The sequence below is a fragment of the Salvelinus fontinalis genome, chromosome 11 (assembly GCF_029448725.1).
Source record: "Salvelinus fontinalis isolate EN_2023a chromosome 11, ASM2944872v1, whole genome shotgun sequence".
NCBI lineage: Eukaryota > Metazoa > Chordata > Actinopteri > Salmoniformes > Salmonidae > Salvelinus > Salvelinus fontinalis.
In genome coordinates this window covers 30,049,576-30,064,962 of record NC_074675.1, presented here as the reverse complement: position 1 = coordinate 30,064,962, position 15,387 = coordinate 30,049,576, and the positions used below count along the sequence as shown (strand labels likewise).

At 44.7% G+C, this 15,387-nt stretch overlaps 1 pseudogene; it reads left to right on the top strand.

Annotated features, from left to right (window-relative positions):
• Positions 1-1,181: 1,181 nt before the first annotated feature.
• LOC129865485 (39S ribosomal protein L52, mitochondrial-like) lies at positions 1,182-4,529 on the top strand (annotated as a pseudogene).
• Positions 4,530-15,387: the final 10,858 nt, after the last annotated feature.

The window sequence follows — 15,387 nt, the reverse complement described above, 5'->3', positions numbered from 1 at the left end:
AATCGTGTTTTTCCTAATTATTCGGTATAAACCAAATAAGAGGGTTTGCCTTATTTTCAGTGCGGGCTTAAATAGGAATCCATGTGGAATTGTGGATAAAACCTTTCAATAGCATAATTTATACTCAATTACAATCATAAATCATTGCATTCAGATTTTTCACATGGGTGGGTTAATGACTTATTACACAATTATGACCTCTCAAATACCTGTCTCAGGTATGTTATTTGCCCCAGGCCTTATCAACCACACACCAATATGTCGTCCCTGAGGCAGAAAGCAATATATTGCTTGTTGTCAAGAACTGACACAGTTGAAATATGACTTTGGTATAGGCCTACGTGACTAGAATATGTGTAATCGGCCATAATGGTCCAAACCTATTTGGGTACTACTTTATTGTGCTCCCATTCTGTGGAATGTGCGGAAGGACTTTCGCTAGAGACACGGCGCTATGATTTTTTTTCGGCATGTACGTGTTCTCCAAGGACGATACAAAGTAAACAAGTGTCATACATTTCAACGCGATCTGAGTCGTTTTGGTGACATTAACCCATAACATGAATCGCATCTTTGTGAAACAATTTTGTGCATATACAGGGCCTACTTTGGGCAGGCTGATTTTGCCTACCCCGAAGCCCCGTCTTTTCTCCCTAGACCCTTTCATTGGCCTTGCAGTAGTTTAAACTGAAACGCACTGGCTTCGGTGTGTGCCTGGTTCCCGCTCCCTTAAATTGACGAGAGCATTCATTGTCGGCGAGTGGGGACTTGTCTGTAAAGTTAACAGAAAAATACTTCATGGCTTACTCAGTATAAAGAGCAGCTGGAGCACGGGAAAATATGATTCCAAATTTTGACATCAACTTTGGGGGACAAAACATTTTATATGATGACAAATAGTGCGTGTAATTATACTTTTTAAATATTGAGGTATATTTCAAGTGTAAATACAATATTATAATTTGGTATTTTGGCATTATAGTAAAATCTAATACAAGTGTGTAATTCTATGATAATAAAATACGACTTCACCTCAACCAATTCAGACCTCACATTTGATTTTGTAAGTGTATGATCATCATCACCACCACCTGAAGTCCACATCATCATTGTCTAATAGAGCGTGATCAACGTTATTATAATGTAACATCGCACGTTGCCGCCTATTACTACTTTCTTTTCAAATCCACCACTTGTTTGCCGTATCTTGAGCACTGCTAGTGGTCAAAATAATCCTCACATGAAAATCCAACATGGCGGCGCCCTTTAGGACATTGTGTAGTACATGTGAGGTTATTTACAATTACTTGTCATTTTCATTCAACCTAATGGTAATTTCCTTCTGAAATGTAAATAGTATCCGGCTTCTAGTTTACAAGACTGCGTTTGATCTTTAGATAGATAGATGGCTACCCTAGATTTTTTAAATGGCTAGCTAGCTAGCCAACTTTATTGGTCAGTGGTCCTGACTGATTCAGAATGAACTACATGTGTCAGTCAAATTCTATTGTGTAACATATGTTAGTCTTTGACCGCCCTGTCATCAGATACTTCTAACGAATGCATTGTTCTCTTAAATTACGTTTTTTTTGTTGTTGTACGTGAGCTGCTCAATCAACGTCAGATTCAGGAACACAAGTTAGACAGCCTAGCTAAATGAACTGAATTCCTGGTCTGTTTTCAGCTTTGAGGCATTCCAGTCGTTGTTTTACTACGACTTGTGGGGCACAGGCTGGAATCAAGTGGAGGACAGAGTAAGCGCTAAAAGACAGAAACTGTTACGACAAAAGGAAACACCCACAATTGTAGATATTACGGGTGTGTTGACTGTTCATATACTTTTTTACAATTCCACTTGGCTTTGTCCACAGAAATGGTCTTGCCCGCAGTGGAACAGAGTATGGCCCCCTGACAGATTTCCCTGACTGGTCCTTTGCAGGCAAGTTCACGATTGGATCATTAATTTGATGTATTGCAGGAACATAGTGTATGGTTGGTGTAAAGGCGGCCTTCCCTCTCTTTACTAGAAGAGGGGGTGAAACAGGGATCGGACCAACACGCAGCGTAGCCAGTGCTCAACATGTTTAATTAACAAAAACTACTGTGAACACTAAACAAATACAAAAGTGGCAAACCGATACAGACCTATCTGGTGCAGAATACAAACACAGAGACAGGAAACAACCACCCACAATCCCCAACACAAAACAAGCCACCTATATATGATTCTCAATCAGGGACAACGATTGACAGCTGTCTCTGATTGAGAAGCATATTAGGCTGAACACAGAAACAGACGAACTAGACACACAACATAGAATTCCCACCCAGCTCACGTCCTGACCAACACTAAACAAGCAAAACACATAAGAACTATGGTCAGGACGTTACAGTTGGTCAATGGAGCTGGTAGATGCTGTGTGTGTCGTTCTGTGTTTCGTTTGAACACGTTATGTTCATGTGGTTTTTGGTGTTATGATTTGTGTGTGTGTTTTATACAGACGGCCAGTCGGCATCCCCACTGAAAGGACAGCTGAGGAGAAAGCAGGAGAGAGAGACGTTAGCAGTCAGTACCTTCTCTTATGTTATCCTTCCCCCCATTTTTGTCTTCATATTACCTCCCAAAAAGTTTGTATGTAAACTCGGCAAAAAAAAGAAACGTCCTCTCACTGTCAACTGTGTTTATTTTCAGCAAACTTAACATGTGTAAATATTTGTAAGAACATAAGATTCAATAACTGAGACATAAACTGAACAAGTTCCAAAGACATGTGACTAACAGAAATTGAATAATGTGTCCCTGAACAAAGGGGGGGGTCAAAATCAAAAGTAACAGTCAGTATCTGGTGTGGCTACCAGCTGCATTAAGTACTGCAGTGCATCTCCTCCTCATGGACTGCACCAGATTTTCCAGTTCTTGCTGTGAGATGTTACCCCACTCTTCCACCAAGGCACCTGCAAGTTTCCGGACATTTCTGGGGGGAATGGCCCTAGCCCTCACCCTCCGATCCAACAGGTCCCAGACGTGCTCAATGGGATTGAGATCCGGGCTCTTCACTGGCCATGGCAGAACATTCCTGTCTTGCAAGAAATCACGCACAGAACGAGCAGTATGGCTGGTGGCATTGTCATGCTGGAGGGTCATGTCAGGATGAGCCTGCAGGAAGGGTACCACATGAGGGAGGAGGATGTGTTCCCTGTAACGCACAGTGTTGTGATTGCCTGCAATGACAACAATCTCAGTCCGATGATGCTGTGATACACCGCCCCAGACCATGACGGACCCTCCACCTCCAAACCGATCCCGCTCCAGAGTACAGGCCTCGGTGTAACGCTCATTCCTTCGACGATAAACATGAATTCGACCATCACCCCTGATGAGACAAAACAGCGACTCGTCAGTGAAGAGCACTTTTTGCCAGTCCTGTCTGGTCCAGCGACTGTGGGTTTGTGCCCATAGGGGACGTTGCCGGTGATGTCTGGTGAGGACCTGCCTTACAACAGGCCTACAAGCCCTCAGTCCAGCCTCTCTCAGCCTATTGCGGACAGTCTGAGCACTGATGGAGGGATTGTGCGTTCCTGGTGTAACTCGGGCAGTTGTTGTTGCCATCCTGTACCTGTCCCGCAGGTGTGATGTTCGGATGTACCGATCCTGTGCAGGTATTGTTACACGTAGTCTGCCACTGCAAAGACGATCAGCTGTCCGTCCTGTCTCCCTGTAGCGCTGTCTTAGGCGTCTCACAGTACGGATATTGCAATTTATTGCCCTGGCCACATCTGCAGTCCTCATGCCTCCTTGCAGCACGCCTAAGGCACATTCATGCAGATGAGCAGGGACCCTAGGCATCTTTCTTTTGGTGTTTTTCAGAGTCATTAGAATTCCTCTTTTGTGTCCTATGTTTTCATAACTGTGACCTTAATTGCCGACCATCTGTAAGCTGTTAGTGTCTTAACGACCGTTCCACAGGTTCATTAATTGTTTATGGTTCATTGAACAAAAATGGGAAACAGTATTTAAACCCTTTACAATGAAGACCTGTGAAGTTATTTGGGTATTTACGAAATATCTTTCAAAGACAGGGTCCTGAAAAAGCGGCGTTTCATTTTTTTGCAGAGTTTAGTTGTGTCAGCAATATATTGTTATGCTCTTGAACATTCTCTCCTTTTGATGCAACTCTACTCCTCCATCTGTTTCTTCTATTTATCCCTTCCCTTCATTTTCTTTTCTCGCTCCAGAGACGTGTAGTGAATCTAAGCTCGGAGGTGGATAAAGGGATGGAAGTGTGGAGGGAGAACGGGAAGAAGCTAAAAGGATGGAGGAACGCAATAAATCTCTTCTGCTAAAAACCCAAAGGGAACCTTTTATTGAAGAAAAATAAATAAGAAATCATATTTTCCGTTCTAGCTTACATTACTTATTAACAAAACGGTGGAGTTGGTGTATGGCTTTGTCTTGCTGTTATTGTTTGTAGTACTTATTTTGCCCTTTTCAATGATTTTCAAAAATAAACTTTAATGTATATCCACAACTTACTGTTAATCTACTTTCTTATTTGTTCTTGAACATATGTATGAACAAATATTAGGAACATGGTTGGTAAAGGTTTTTACAGTGGAGTAATATACAGTTGAAGTCGAAAGTTTACATACACCTTAGCCAAACACATTTTAACTCAGTTTTTCACAATTCCTGACATTTAATCCTAGTACAAATTCCCTGTTTTAGACCAGTTAGGATCACCACTTTAATTTAAGAATGTGAAATATCAGAATAATAGTAGAGAGTGATTTATTTCAGCTTTTATTTCCTTCATCACATTCCCAGTGGGTCAGACGTTTACATACACTCAATTAGTATTTGGTAGCATTGCCTTTAAATTGTTTAACTTGGGTCAAACATTTCGGGTAGCCTTCCACAAGCTTCTCAGAATAAGTTGGGTGAATTTTGGCCCATTCCTCCTGACAGAGCTGGTTTAAATGAGTCAGGTTTGTAGGCCTCCTTGCGCTCACATGCTTTTTCAGTTCTGCCCACAAATTTTCTATAGGATTGAGGTCAGGGCTTTGTGATGGCCACTCCAATACCTTGACTTTGTTGTCCTTAAGCCATTTTGCCACAACTTTGGAAGTGTGCTTGGGGTCATTGTCCATTTGGAAGACCCATTTGCGACCAAGCTTAAACTTCCTGACTGATGTCTTGAGATGTTGCTTCAATGTATCTACGTAATTTTCCTGCCTCATGATGCCATCTATTTTGTGAAGTGCACCAGTCCCTCCTACAGCAAAGCACCCCCACAACATGTTGCTGCCACCCCCGTGCTTCACGGTTGGGATGGTGTACTTCGGCTTACAAGCCTCCCCCTATTTCCTCCAAATATAACAATGGTCATTATGGCCAAACAGTTCTATTTTTGTTTAATCAGACCAGAGGACATTTCTCCAAAACGTATGATCTTTGTCCCCCATGTGCAGTTGCAAACCATAGTCTGGCTTTTTTATGGCGGTTTTGGAGCAGTGGCTTCTTCCTTGTGTAACAGTATAACTTTAAACCGTCCCCTCGCCCGGACACGGGCGCGAACCAGGGACACTCTGCACACATCAACAACAGTCGCCCACGAAGCATCGTTACCCATCGCTCCACAAAAGCCACGGCCCTTGCAGAGCAAGGGGCAACACTACTTCAGTCTCAGAGCAAGTGACGTAACTGATTGAAATGCTACTAGCGCGTACCTGCTAACTAGCTAGTCATTTCACATCCGTTACACTCACCCCCCTTTCAACCTCCTCCTTTTCCGCAGCAACCAGTGATCCGGGTCAACAGCATCAATGTAACAGTATAACTTTAGTACGTCCCCTCGCCCCGACACGGGCGCGAACCAGGGACCCTCTGCACACATCAACAACGGTCGCCCACGAAGCATCGTTACCCATCGCTCCACAAAGGCCACGGCCCTCGCCCCGACACGGGCGCCAACGGTTGCCCACGAAGCATCGCTACCCATCGCTCCACAAAGGCTGCGGCCTTTGCAGAGCAAGGGGCAACACTACTTAAGTCTCAGAGCAAGTGATGTAACTGATTGAAATGCTACTAGCGCGTACCTGCTAACTAGCTAGCCATTTCACATCCGTTACACTTGCTGAGCGGCCTTTCAGGTTATGTCGATATAGGACTCGTTTTACTGTGGATATAGATACTTTTGTACCGTTTTCCTCCAGCATCTTCACAAGGTCCGTTATTCTGGGATTGATTTGCACTTTTCGCACCAAAGTACGGTCATCTCTAGGAGACAGGACGCATCTCCTTCCTGAGCGGTATGATGGCAGCGTGGTCCCATGGTGTTTACACTTGCGTACTATTGTTTGTACAGATGAACGTGGTACCTTCAGGCATTTGTAAATTGCTCCCAATGATGAACCAGACTTGTGGAGGTTTACAATTTTATTTTCGGAGGTCTTGGCTGATTTCTTTTTGATTTCCCCTTGATGTCAAGCGAAGAGGCACTGAGTTTGAAGGTAGACCTTGAAGTACACCTCCAATTGACTCAAATGATGTCAATTAGCCTATCAGAAGCTTCTAAAGCCATGACATAACTTTCAGGAATTTTCCAAGCTGTTTAAAGGCACAGTCAACTTAATGTATGTAAACTTCTGGCCCACTGGAATTGTGATACAGTAAATTATAAGTGAAATAATCTGTCTGTAAACAATTATTGGAACAATTACTTGTGTCATGCACAAAGTAGATGTCCTAACCGACTTGCCAAAACTATAGTTTGTTTTAACAAGAAATTTGTGGAGTGGTTGAAAAACGAGTTTTAATGAATCCAACCTAAGTGTATGTAAACTTCCGACTTCAACTGTATTTCACTCCCTCAATGTCATCCTTCCCCCACTAGAATGCAGTATTTCACCAGTTTAGGTCAATAGCCAGGCTTCGCCGCCATTTTGTCTCCAGTACTGCTCTAGAAGGAGTGCTGTGTGGTCTAGTGAAGAGTGGGAGGTTTTGTCAAACAGAAAAGTTAAATTGTGTAGCTGTGTGTGTGTATGTGTGTGTGTGTGTGTGTGTGTGTGTGTGTGTGTGTGTGTGTGTGTGTGTGTGTGTGTGTGTGTGTGTGTGTGTGTGTGTGTGTGTGTGTTCTGCACACACATCTGCACACATATAGGCTATGAGCAGAAGCTCTGCTTAACTACATGCCATTTTTTAGTGACACCTTTGTGTTATAAGCACATCTGTTACAATGTGCTTAAGCTATATGTATATGTGGTATTACTGCTGCTGGTAACTTTACACTGCCCCCTTGTGACTTCACTGTGCTATGTAAATGTTTCATTGTGTATGTGGGTGTGAATCAGTCTCCTAATGAAGTGCTGTGTAAGGCTGCAATTAAAGAACTTTGCATTCCTGTGTGTCCCAGACACACACACACACACACGTAGACACAGGGGAAAGTGTGGTATGGGACAGAGTGTGTGTCCCACGCTGCTGACTGCCTGTTGTCTGGAAAGATGATTAACTAAGAGACTGTTCCTACAGGAACGGCAGATTGACCACCTCCAAAGTGATCCCACAGGCATCTCACTGTGTCAGCTACTCTGCTGTGTGTGTGTGTCAGCTACTCTGCTGTGTGTGTGTGTGTGTCAGCCACTCTGTTGCAAAAGTTTCCCATTTAATGTCCGACCAATGCCCCTCTTATACAAGAGACTAGAAACTAGGCTAAGTGATGCGCGGTCAAACGTTTTCTTGCTCTTTCTGTCACAGAAGCATATGGGCATGTGTGTGTGTGGGTGTGTGGGTGTGTGTGTGTTCTAAAGGAATAAAGTAGTAGACTGCCCACGTTATATTTAAGCATACTTTGTATTTGTAACATCGGCTGTAATTTTAGAGCGACCTTGACTAACCAACAGTCTGTGTTTAGAAAGTGAGTTAAGGTTACCAAATGTTCAGTGTCTCTCAACCTTTCTTTCTACCTCTCCTCTCTCCCATTCTCTCCCTCTCTTCTGCCTTCTCTCTTGCTCAGGCTCTCCCTCTCTTGCCCTCTCTTGCGCTCCCTCTCTTGCCCGCTCTTTCTCTCTCTCAGGCGCTCTCTCTCTCTCTCTCTCTCTCTCTCTCTCTCTCTCTCTCTCTCTCTCTCTCTCAGGCGCTCTTTCCCTCTCTTTCTCTCTTTCTCTCTCTCAGGCGCTCTTTCCCTCTCTCTCTCTCTCTCTCTCTCTCTCTCTCTCTCTCTCTCTCTCTCTCTCTCTCTCTCTCTCAGGCGCTCTTTCCCTCTCTTTCTCTCTTTCTCTCTCGCAGGCGCTCTTTCCCTCTCTCTCTCTCTCTCTCTCTCTCTCTCTCTCTCTCTCTCTCTCTCTCTCTCTCTCTCTCTCTCTCTCTCTCTCTCTCTCAGGCTCTCTCTCTCAGGCGCTCTCTCCTTAGCCCTATCTCTCTCTCTCTCACTCTCTCTCAGGTCTTCTTGCCGATCTCAGCAAAGTACCACTGTAATTAAGGCATGCTAGCCGCTGAGTTGCAGATTCTTTTCTATGGAGATTAAGCTTTATTTTCCCCTCCTTTCTTTTTCATGGTGCTGGACCAAGGACTGCTCAGCTCCACTTGGGTGTCGACTGTTAGGTGTGGCTATTTGTTGTGTCACTGGGTGAACCATAGAATTACAATCAAGCAATTCTAATTCTATGCAATGAACAATGAGCATTCTTAACGGAGGACATCTAACGTGTAAGAAGAACCAAGTATTTTGAAGCTGAATACAAAGTCTCTCCGACTGATTCTCTCACTTTTCTCGCTCAAGTGAGAATTGTAAAGCATTTGACCAATGGCTTGGAATGAACCTCTTTACTTCTCACACCCAATTTCACAGTGTTCCACACATTTCACCCAATTTAACGTCTCCTTTGGAAAAACTGGGAATTATGTGTGAAACAGCCAGGATCTCTCTCTCTCCTCTCCTCTCCACTCATCTCTCTCCTCTCTCTTGCTCCCTCTCCTCTTCCTCCACCCCCTCGTGTTGTTTTGGTTTTTAGAAATGAGAACCAGATGTTGCTTATTGTGCAGAAGTCAGTGAGGGGGAAGTGGAGGGGGGGACAATGGGTGAGGTCAGTCTGCTGTAGCAAACAGCAGCACACACAGAGGTAGAGATGCAACCATGGATAAAGCGAAAGAAGCAAGAAGGATAAGAAGGTCAGAAGGGTTCTCATCCCTCTGATGTGGCGGGGTAGTGTTTTAGATTCAGCCAAAAGTTTACTTGCAGCCCTAGGCCCACAGGTCTGAGACAAAGCAGGGAGATTTCCTGGCAGATATGACTGGGCCTGGGCAGAGTTTTGGGAGGGTGTTGGCGTTTTGTGGAGGAACTGATTCAGCAAGTCCTGCTTAGGGTGTCACATCCTAACCAGTGTCTAACTGCTGTGTTAGGTCTGATTTCATGTAACTCAACATAAGTTCAAACCTCAAGCAATCTCAGTCTTTTAGTGTTGTACCTGTTGGCCAACTTGATAGTGCTGTTTGTTATAATGGAAAGGTTGGGGTTTCTATTGAATAAACGTACACTCTGGTACGTGACTCAGATTGCAACGGAATTTTATTGTCGCTCTTTCTTTCTGTAACACGAACCTCTATGGCAGTGTGTGTGTGTGTGTGTGTGTGTGTGTGTGTGTGTGTGTGTGTGTGTGTGTGTGTGTGTGTGTGTGTGTGTGTGTGTGTGTGTGTGTGTGTGTGTGTGTGTGTGTGTGTGTGTGTGCGCGCGCGCGCGCGCTTGTGAGTGTGCGTCCAGACTTGTGTCTGAATATGTGTGAGTTGGTGAGTGAGACAGATAGTTTAGTGCGCCTCAACGTAGGTTACCCAAACACACTCAGGTTAAATTTCAAGCTGCTGGCCAGCCCACTACCTGGCTGGCTGGCTAGTTTAGGAGAGCTGAGGCTGAGACTTGAATATTGTGAGCCTGGATGGTCATCTAGACTGACTGCGCACAAACACACTCACTAACATGGCTGGCCGCTCTATTTCTCTGTAACACAAGTTTATGTGACCATGTGTGCATGCTTTCGTGCCTGCAGGTGTGTGTGTGTGTGTGTGTGTGTGTGATCTCCCATCTCTAGATATTCCTAATTTGTTCTCCCACCTTTCTTAGACCTATTTCTATCTGTTTACGGTCCATCTGTTTATCACACATTCTCCCCCTTCTCCCATCCATCCATCCTCTGTGAATGTTAAGGATGTAGATGAAGTGTCGGAATGGAAATGAGTCTGAGAAGATAAATGGTTGTAATACTGCATGCTGGGAAAGATTATTTGGAGCATGAGACAAATGGAAATACCAGGCGACGTGGAGAGGGGACAGAGAACGTGGGTGAGGAAAGGAACAGATGTGGCACAAAAGAGAGAGAGAGAGAGACAGAGGAAGATGGAGAGACAGAATGGAAAGACTGAAAGAAGATCCACAAATTAAAGCTTGAGAAAGTTATGAACAAGTGTTTAATGGAGACTCCAATCCACAAGATGGCTTCCAATCCACACAGATGGAACATAAACAGTTGAAGGATGTGAGGAGAGGGGATGGGGGAAATGAGAGAAGAGAGGATGGGGGAATGAGAGAAGAGGGGATGGTGGAATGGGAGGAGGGGATGGGTGAATGGGAGAAGAGGGGATGGGGGAATGGGGGGAGAGGAGAGGGGATGGGGGGAATGGGAGGAGATGGGATGGGGGGAATGGGAGGAAAGGGGATGGAGGGGAATAGGAGGAGAGGGATGGGAGGAGAGGAGAGGGGATGGGGAATGAGAGGAGAGGTGAGTGGATGGGGAAATGGGAGGAGAGGGGATGGGGGATTGAGAGAAGAGGGAAAATGGGAATGGGAGGAGAGGAGAGGAGCGGGATGGGGAATGGGAGGAGAGGAGTGGGATGGGGGAATGGGAGGAGAGGAGATGGGGAATGGTAGTAGAGAGGAGAGGGGATGTGGAGAGAGGAGGTGAGAGGAGATGGGATGTGAGGAAGTGGAGGCTCCTTAGAGGAGGACCATCCTCAGTGAAATGTCATACAAATAAAAATAGTGAAACATCAAAAAAGTTATCCTTTTTAGATAAAACTATACCAAATAGGTCTACAGTAGCCTCAGCAGCACTCTGTAGGGTAGCACCATGGTGTAGGTGGAGGACAGCTAGCTTCTGTCCTCCCTTGGCTACATTGACTTCAATACAAAACCTAGGAGGTTCATGGTTCTCACCCCCTTCCACAGACTTACAGAGTAATTATGACAACTTCTGGAGAACGTCTTCCAACCTATCAGAGCTCTTGCAGCATGAACTGACATGTTGTCCACCCAATCAAAGGATCAGATAATGAATCTAGTACTGAAAGTATAAACTACAGCTAGCAAGCAATGCAGTGTGTAAAATGTGGTGAGTAGTTTGTCATGGAAATTCCCACCAGGGACACTCAAATTAAATCTTAAATTAATCATCCTTTATTATCAGCGTGCTGGAGAGGTTCCAACAAACTCAATGCACCATAGTACACATGTCAATCAGGAGCTCTGCTGGGGTAGTCCCAGCAGTTGTCTTATATACGGGTATACACAGACAAGTTATATTTGCATGATTTAGCATAATTAATTCATCATTACTGTTTTTTTTTCATTCATGTGACCGGCCAATACCTCACGAGGCCTCTTCTCTCTTAGCTGAGACCTTGAAACTGACATATCTTTCGTTCTCAAAACAAAGGTCTGGGCATACTGCCAAATTGCAGCTACTGATAGTGAGGATTCGTTCAGTAAGTCACTTCCATGAACATAGAAAACGGTTATTAGAAAAGCACAAACATTAAACATTTCCAGCACAAGTTGACTCAAAGAGAGAGAAAGACAATAGTTGAACAGTTTTGAACAAATTAACTTCCTCCAAAATTAAGGAGAAGCAAGAGAGAGAGAGAGCTATGTTTGGTTGTGTTTTTTAACTTTCACTTAGCTAGCGAATGTAGCTAGCTAGTTTAGCCTACTCAAACACCCAGCTCAAACAGAGAGGGATGCTATGTTAGCTAGCTGGCTATGGCAATCCAACACCGGGACTCTTCTAAGTCAAGGTAAGTTTTTGGTTTTAGTAATTTATTGCCGCTTGTCCCGCCAGTGTAACTGCTAAACTGCTTAAGCAGCTAGCTAGTTTAGCCTACTCAAACAGAGAGGGATGCTAGCTGACTATAAGAGTACCTTAAAACCTAGCAGTCAAACAGAGAGGGATGCTAGCTGGCTATAAGAGTACCTTAAAACCTAGCAGTCAAACAGAGAGGGATGCTAGCTGGCTATAAGAGTACCTTAAAACCTAGCAGTCCAACAGAGAGGGATGCTAGCTGGCTATAAGAGTACCTTAAAACCTAGCAGTCAAACAGGGAAACGTTTCCAAGCATTTTTCCGCCATTCATTTTTTCAATAAGGGATTTTAGAAACACTTCAAATAATGGAAACACTTCAAATAGTGTTTCGTGTAGGCTTACCCTGGCGTGACGTTTTCATAATCGTCTAAATCTCTCTAGGACAAGGTGAGTATTATCAATATATTAGCCTGTATTTACCCACAAAAATTAAATGCTTTTTAAAATCAAATCAAATCAAATATATTTATATAGCCCTTCTTACATCAGCTGATATCTCAATGTGCTGTACAGAAACCCAGCCTAAAACCCCAAACAGCAAGCAATCAAATCAAATCAAATCAAATTTTATTAGTCACATACACATGGTTAGCAGATGTTAATGCGAGTGTAGCGAAATGCTTGTGCTTCTAGTTCCGACAATGCAGTAGTAACAACAAGTAATCTAACCTAACAATTCCACAACTACTACCTTATACACGCAAGTGTAAAGGGATAAAGAATATGTACATAAAGATATATGAATGAGTGATGGTACAGAACGGCATAGGCAAGATGCAGTACATGGTATAGAGTACGGTATATACCTATGAGATGAGTACTGTAGGGTATGTAAACATAAAGTGGCATAGTATAAAGTGGCTAGTGGTCCATGTATTACATAAGATGGCAAGATGCAGTAGATGATATAGAGTACAGTATATACATATACATAAGAGATGTGTAATGTAGGGTATGTAAACATTATATTAGGTGGCATTGTTTAAAGTGGCTGGTGGTACGTTTTTACATAATTTCCATCAATTCCCATTTATAAAGTGGCTGGAGTTGAGTCAGTATGTTGGCAGCGGCCGCTAAATGTTAGTGGTGGCTGTTTAACAGTCTGATGGCCTTGAGATAGAAGCTGTTTTTCAGTCTCTCGGTCCCTGCATTGATGCACCTGTACTGACCTCGCCTTCTGGATGATAGCGGGGTGAACAGGCAGTGGCTTGGGTGGTTGTTGTCCTTGATGATCTTTATGGCCTTCCTGTGACATCGGGTGGTGTAGGTGTCCTGGAGGGCAGGTAGTTTGCCCCGGGTGATGCGTTCTGCAGACCTCACTACCCTCTGGAGAGCCTTACGGTTGTGGGCGGAGCAGTTGCCGTACCAGGCGGTGATACAGCCCGACAGGATGCTCTCGATTGTGCATCTGTAGAAGTTTGTGAGTGCTTTTGGTGACAAGCCGAATTTCTTCAGCCTCCTGAGGTTGAAGAGGCGCTGCTGCGCCTTCTTCACAACGCTGTCTGTGTGGGTGGACCAATTCAGTTTGTCCGTGATGTGTACACCGAGGAACTTAAAACTTTCCACCTTCTCCACTACTGACCCGTCGATGTGGATAGGGGGGTGCTCCCTCTGCTGTTTCCTGAAGTCCACAATCATCTCCTTTGTTTTGTTGACGTTGAGTGTGAGGTTATTTTCCTGACACCACACTCCGAGGGCCCTCACCTCCTCCCTGTAGGCCGTCTCGTCGTTGTTGGTAATCAAGCCTACCACTGTAGTGTCGTCCGCAAACTTGATGATTGAGTTGGAGGCGTGCATGGCCACGCAGTCGTGGGTGAACAGGGAGTACAGGAGAGGGCTCAGAACGCACCCTTGTGGGGCCCCAGTGTTGAGGATCAGCGGGGTGGAGATGTTGTTACCTACCCTCACCACCTGGGGGCGGCCCGTCAGGAAGTCCAGGACCCAGTTGCACAGGGCGGGGTCGAGACCCAGGGTCTCGAGCTTGATGACGAGTTTGGAGGGTACTATGGTGTTAAATGCTGAGCTGTAGTCGATGAACAGCATTCTCACATAGGTATTCCTCTTGTCTAGATGGGTTAGGGCAGTGTGCAGTGTGGTTGCGATTGCGTCGTCTGTGGACCTATTGGGTCGGTAAGCAAATTGGAGTGGGTCTAGGGTGTCCGGTAGGGTGGAGGTGATATGGTCCTTGACTAGTCTCTCAAAGCACTTCATGATGACGGAAGTGAGTGCTACGGGGCGGTAGTCGTTTAGCTCAGTTACCTTAGCTTTCTTGGGAACAGGAACAATGGTGGCCCTCTTGAAGCATGTGGGAACAGCAGACTGGGATAAGGATTGATTGAATATGTCCGTAAACACACCAGCCAGCTGGTCTGCGCATGCTCTGAGGACGCGGCTGAGAATGCCGTCTGGGCCTGCAGCCTTGCGAGGGTTAACACGTTTAAATGTTTTACTCACCTCGGCTGCAGTGAAGGAGAGCCCGCAGGTTTTGGTAGTGGGCCGTGTCAGTGGCACTGTATTGTCCTCAAAGCGGGCAAAAAAGATATTTAGCCTGTCTGGGAGCAAGACATCCTGGTCCGCGACGGGGCTGGTTTTCTTTTTGTAATCCGTGATAGACTGTAGACCCTGCCACATACCTCTTGTGTCTGAGCTGTTGAATTGCGATTCTATTTTGTCTCTGTACTGGGACTTTGCCTGTTTGATAGCCTTGCGGAGAGAATAGCTACACTGTGTGTATTCGGTCATGTTTCCGGTCACCTTGCCCTGGTTAAAAGCAGTGGTTCGCGCTTTCAGTTTCACGAGAATGCTGCCGTCAATCCACGGTTTCTGGTTTGGGAATGTTTTAATCGTTGCTGTGGGTACGACATCGTCAATGCAGGTGTAGAAGCACGGTGGCTAGGAAAAACTCCCTAGAAAGGCCAAAACCTAGGAAGAAACCTAGAGAGGAACCAGGCTATGAGGGGTGGCCACATTTTTAGCTGCTAATGTGGCTATCATAAATAACTACAAATACCATGTTGATCTGGACAACACTGTCAAATTGAGGCAAAAGTAAGAATCTTCGGATTAACTATCTAATGTTAGCTAAATGTAGTAATGAATAAATGGGCTACGTTTCTTTAAATTGACACTTCTGTGAACTGTCTTGTGCAAGTTTTAAATTGACACAATACCTGTTTAGCAAAGGTTTCCGCTAGAGATGACGTGCAGGAGCTTGCAGGGATTTGTAGTCTTGCATGATGTCTACTGTGATGCTAATTATC